General features: G+C 43.3%; 1 protein-coding gene across 1 annotated transcript in view; it reads right to left on the reverse strand.

Annotated features, from left to right (window-relative positions):
• Window positions 1-6,236, reverse strand: part of grid2 (glutamate receptor, ionotropic, delta 2) — a 584,280-nt gene that overhangs the window by 246,298 nt on the left and 331,746 nt on the right. The window lies entirely within an intron of this gene.

The raw sequence follows: 6,236 nt of genomic DNA on the forward strand, positions 1-6,236 counted from the left end.
ACTGGAGCAGAGAGCAAACATCATGTTTTATGTCAGTCAGCAGTCCGGGATGAGCGAACCTTCATGTCGAGAATCATCACCGGCGATGACAGTTGAATCTACGACCACGATCCAGACACCAAACAACAGTCTTCAGTGGAAGAGCTTGTGGTTGTGCATCGTGAATTCGTCCCACAGGTTTAGACTGTCAACATCTAGTTCTGCTGTAACGCTCCGCAGCTTTTGAGTTAGAGCATTTGGCAGAAACAACTGGAGCTATGGGGCGTTTACATTCGGGAGCTCCAGTTGCGCTCCATACATAGCACATGGATTGCTCACAGGTTTTTCGGCCACAACAACCCATTTATCACTTCCTACCCAACCTATGAACAAGACCTGGCACCCTGCGGCTCTTTCCTCTTGCCCGAAATTAAATTAAAGTTTAAGGGTCACCATGTTAACACAGTAGGGAAGATTCAGCGCACATCGCAGATGGTACTTGATATGCTTACAGAATGGGATTTCTGGGATCATCCAAGTGTGGCTGGAGCGCTGGGAGCTCTGCATTGCTGCGCAAGGGACTACTTCAAAGGCGATGGTGGCCACATTTACATTTAGGTATGATTTTTGCTTCTTTTTCCAACACAGTCACAGAACTTTTTGATTGCACTTCGTATTTCAGATCTGCCTGCAGTATGTGCACGGGAACTTCAAAGTCTGAGGCTGTTTTTCTTATGAGTGTGGGGGTGAGCATGATTTTATTTACAGAATCATGGAAGTGTATAAAAGAGTTTGGACGTAAACTTCAAAGGAATTTGACAAAAACAAATAGAAGAAAGAAAGAAAGAAAGAAAGAAAGAAAGAAAGAAAGAAAACCTATATAATGGCCCTCACAGAGCCCTGACCTCAGTCCCACACCTTGGGGACACCGTAGGGAAGAAATGTCAATTTTTCAGTGACCTAATGTGGATGAACCGAAAATTTCTGCTGGCAGAGACACATGGATGCTTCAGCTATCAGAAACTGGTTGACTCTATGCCCAGACAAGCTAAAAGATGGCAAACTAATCAGTGAAGCCAATACTAGGTAACCAAATACTTTGTTGTATTGTTTTGCAGTCTGAGGAAGAGCATTTTGCTCGAAACGTCACGCCAATAAATTGTATAAGGGAGCCTGTTTTTGGTGTGCGGATCATTCTTCTCTTCTTTTCTTGTTTTGAATGGTGGCCATTGTTTTATATTTTAAAATCCATCAAATTTATTTGGTGTAATATTTTGCTTGTGTTGTCTTTCCTCAGATCCTACATTTAAATGAATGAGTGAAAGAAATTTAGTTTTAACATTTTGATATCTGAAATTCAATCATTTTTAAGCATCTACTTAAACTGAATGGCTACATTTCCTAATATATTAAATATGTGAAATTCAAGACAGTTTCAAGAAAGTGATAAATAAAAATACCGCTATTACCTGTAACATTCAGAATTTTTTCTATTCGGTGGCAGTCAAGCCATTTGAAAAAGAAAAATCCCAGAAGTACCTTCCCGTTCCCCGTCTCCGCTTGATGTGATTATGGGAAGCCCGTCGAGAGACCAAGTGTACACTGGGATTTCACCTATAAGTCTTCTTATGAGCAGGCTTAAGTGAAACCTTGACATTTCAAATTTCAGAGGACTTGTTCTGTTCGATCGCTGCCCTCGTTCTTAAAACTACCTGCATGTGATTTAATGGATAACAAACAGATTTTGCATCCACATCCTTCCCTGCATCCATTAACAAACAGTGCAAACTTGTATTTTTTTTCCCTCTGGTGAAAGCATTTCTGTATTCATATCAGGTTTATCCGTCCTTCTGTTATTATTACCCTTCACTGCTCATTATATGCTCTTCCCCTATCTGCCCTGTCAAGTATTTTTTTTTTCTTTGTGCACCTTCTACAAAGGGGCAGATGCAGCACGGTGAGGTGACATCAGCAGACACAATGTGCCATACACTCCTCTTTGTAAGAAGTCAAAACATCAGTTCTTGACATTTTCACACTTTTCGCTGTGTGATGGAAAGGAAAAGCAAATTTAATAAGAGGCGTTTTCCATTGTTCTCATCTGGCCAATTACTCACTAATGAGCTCATTTTTTTAAAAGAAAGTTTTAAGATTGAAGGTAAAAAGTTCAGTTTTAGAGCCATTAACAGGCAGCACTATTCAAGGTGACGGAGATGTTTAACGGCGACGGACACGGGTTACAATCTACCTGAAAACTTTTAGCACAGGGCACAGACCCAGGACACTGCAGCATCTATGAGCTGCTCCATAAAAAAATAAAAAAAAATAAAAGGCCCCGGTATAAATGGCATCCCCCTAAGGTGAGCACCGGTTTACTATATTGATTTCATATTTAATTTATGAACCCGTGCTAAAATATTTATAACTGCAGACTATAAAAGAGCATACATTCAGCATTCGGGTAATGTACAACAGACATAAAGGACTGAGCGGACGCTTTAGAGAGCTGCCCCGCTGACCACCACGGCCAAAACGTGGCACATGTACAGTGTTCTCGGTGAGGGAAGGAGCTTCTATTCATATGGAAGCAGCCAACATAGAGACACCTAACCATTTCTCTAAGGTCTTTTTAGAATTTAATTAGCATTTTTGGGTGAAATGGGGCTGCAGGGTGGCGCAGTTGGTTAGCACTGTGGCTCGCAGCAAGAAGGTCGCTGGTTTGCGTCCCGGTCGGGGCACCGGAATCTTTCTGTGTGGAGTTTGCATATTCTCCCCGTGCAGCGTGGGTCTATCTATACACCGCTTAATCCTCATTAGGGTCGCGGGGGGGCTGGAGCCTATCCCAGCTGACTTAGGGTGAAGGCAGTGGACACCCTGGACAGGTCAACCAGTTTATCACAGGGCTACACTTAGAGACAGACAACCAAGCACACTCACATTCACACCTATAGACAATTTAGAATCACCAATTAACCTCAACATGTTTTTGGACTGTGTGGGAGGAAGCCGGAGAACCCGGAGAGAACCCACGCTGCACGGGGAGAACATGAAAACTCCACACAGAAAGATTCCGGTGCCCCCACCGGGACGCGAACCAGCGTTGCTGCGAGGCAACAGTGCTACCAACTGCGGCACCTTGCAGCAGTCTAAAAACATATTGAGGTTAATTGGTGATTCTAAATTGTCCGTAGGTGTGAATGTGAGTGTGCTTGGTTGTCTGTCTCTAAGTGTAGCCCTGTGATAGACTGGTGACCTGTCCAGGGTGTCCCCTGCCTTCACCCTAAGTCAGCTGGGATAGGCTCCAGCCCCCCCCGCGACCCTGGTGAGGATTGAGCGGTGTATAGATGATGGATGGGTGAAATGTTTACCTCTGATCACATTTAAGGCCTTTAAACATTTTCACACACGTTCATTTTCATCAAACAAAGCGCATTTGTCCCAACTATGAGCAGTTTTAGTGATTTCTCCTTATAAAAAAAAAGAAAAACTGTCAGCATCGCACTTTTAAAACGGCTCTTTGGTTCCGCTATAACCTTTTACTATTGTGCCTCAGGCCTCTCTTGTCATTGGCTAAAAGCAAAACAAAACAAATCATCTTAATGTCAACAGTGTTATTACCACTAAGTGGTACTTCCCGCATTTGCTCAATGAGGCCAGTGTTGCTGTAGTTCACGCTGGATTATGGGCAAGGTCACTCGGCAGGTATACTCAGCAGCAATTGTCAGTCATGTTTTCAATATATGAGAGAATACAAGACACCTGAGGAAAGCCTGTAAAGAAGTGGAAAAACACAGTGTGGGAGTCCGAAAAGGAAAAACGGAGGGAGAGCAAGAGAGATAAACTGTGAGAGGAGAGAGAGAGAGAGAGAGACAGATGATAGAGAGAAACATGTGTTCTCAGTGTCCGGAACGCACCAGTAGAGCTGAAAATAGGGATTGGGACAGTTGCACCGTAGCTTCATTTGAGAGGACACAATCGACTGTCTGTTCTCTAAAGAACTCTCCTTGTACGGAGGCAAGGCCTTTTGGGAACATTGCTATCATCTTAAAAGGCCATCTCTGTCTCCCTCTCTTTCTACCTTGCTCTCTTTTCCCCTCTCTCTTGCGCTCTTGCCTCTCCCTTCTCTCCTTGAACAGGGGGTGAGGCCATTAGGGAACAATGGTGATATCTTTAAAGGGCCTTCTGTGGCTGAGAGAACAGCACTGCCAAAACCCGGAGGATCCATGTGATGAATCAGTGGTCACAGAGCACAGAGGGGATAGAGGGATTTAAGTGGGTTATGAATGTGTCTGCATGCATGTGTCTGCCTGTGTGTGTGTGTGTGTGTGTCTACTGTGGAGATATTATGTGTGAATTAAACCACATTTGGAGACAGATTTTGGATTTAGAACAGTTGATTGAAAGCTGTCCAGCTCAGGGGAAAAGGGTGTTCCTGCTTTCAGTCTTGATTATGGAAAGGTTAAGGTTAAAGTAAAAACGTTATACCAGCAGGCATGAATATATTTGTCGGTAATTTGCATGGCGCTTTCAAGACGCTGACCTCATGCTGCGTAGTGGAGGCTTTTTTACTGTAGTGCTGAATCTGGTACAAAAGAAAAGAGATACTGTAGCAAGGGACACTGCATATTCAACTGTCCATCTACGATAACAGCAGTTATTCTGAGATCCTGACTCAGCATGGCGCGTCGTCTTTTCAAAGAAATTTTGGACTTAATTGTCTTTTACTATCTTCATTGTTGCTCAGATGTTTATTGCCGCGGAGCAGGACTATACTGTATGTCTATACTCCACCAATTAACTCACAGACTGGAGGAAAATTCCCTTTCCAAGGTTTGCTCAGGGTTGATTTAATCATAGTATTTACTACACTCATTTCCGCGGTGTGGGGCCGGCATTTTCCGAAGGGCCACATTAGCCACCATTCGATATTCGTCCAATATAAACTGCTCGGTGGAGCTCCCCAGCTAGAACATACTTTTGGATGACTTAATGTATTCGATACGCTGATAAAATGCTTTAATGCCTTGAAATATTGAGGTTCGGTCTGGAGGACGCATTGCAAAACAATACCGCTGCACAGATCCCATTGGAGATCAATGCATACAACACATTAATTGTGTTAATTGACTGTGATGAGTGAAATGGAGCTCCATTATGGCTATAAGGAGTAAATCAACACCGAATCACCTGAGGCAGAAAGCTATTACGCCGCGTCCTACGGGCTCAAACTTTTAGGTGTGCTATATGTCTGTCAGCCCACCAATGAGTGATGTCACAGCTTCCATTTACGAGCAAAAAAACACCTGCGTTGGCATCAGTTATTCAAGTGAGATCCAAAACAAGTATGTTAAAGGTTCAGCCTGTTGGGAGTACCACCCCCAGCAGCACTCTCCTTTAAGTGACTCAGACTTAAACTACTTTTGCAAATGAAAGTGCTAGAACAAAAAGCAGATTGAGCAGGAATCACGAGAGGGGAAACAAGGTAAAGACCAGCCGTGAAAGCCAGTCAATCTGCTGATGTGAAGCTCAAACAAGATTAGCACGATGGCAGGGTGTATGTGTGATTCATCGAAGTGTGACCCCAAAAGAGAGACAAGAGGGGAGGCTATATGTAAAGCAGTAACAAATAGACGTACCTACGCCTGCTCACGCATGGTAGCAATAGCAAAGTTATATTTTCTGCAGAAAAGAGAGAGCGATGAAGCTGACTGGCAGTAGCAGCACTTTATAAAAAGGGACATAGGATGCTTCTAGTCTAATGTTAGAGTTAATGGGCTGGAAAGAGAGGGCGAGTGAGAGAGAGAAGGAAGGTAAAACGAGACGGCACGCACACACACAAGCGGGAAAACTGATGTCTCGCTGGCATAAAGATGCATAAAGATAAATATGGGCATATATCTGGGCATATGCACGGGCTACACATGTCTGCCTGCCTGCAAGTCTGGTTGCTTGGCAGAGAGAAAGGAAAGAGAAGAGGGAGAGAGAGACAGAGAAAGAAGGCTTCTGACTTAACCATACATCCATTAGCTCTCTAATGTCCTATCATGCTGAGAAACCATTGATACCATTACATCAGATAAATGTAAAATTCACACAACACCGGTTTCATAGATTAGACCTGCTGAAACATCTTCCTTACCTACTGCAGCGGCTCATTTTTGTCTGAGATAGATAGATAGATAGATAGATAGATAGATAGATAGATAGATAGATAGATAGATAGATAGATAGATAGATAGATAGATAGATAGATAGAT

Source organism: Stegastes partitus, unplaced genomic scaffold (genome assembly GCF_000690725.1).
Source record: "Stegastes partitus isolate 25-593 unplaced genomic scaffold, Stegastes_partitus-1.0.2 Scaffold155, whole genome shotgun sequence".
Classification (NCBI taxonomy): Eukaryota; Metazoa; Chordata; class Actinopteri; family Pomacentridae; genus Stegastes; species Stegastes partitus.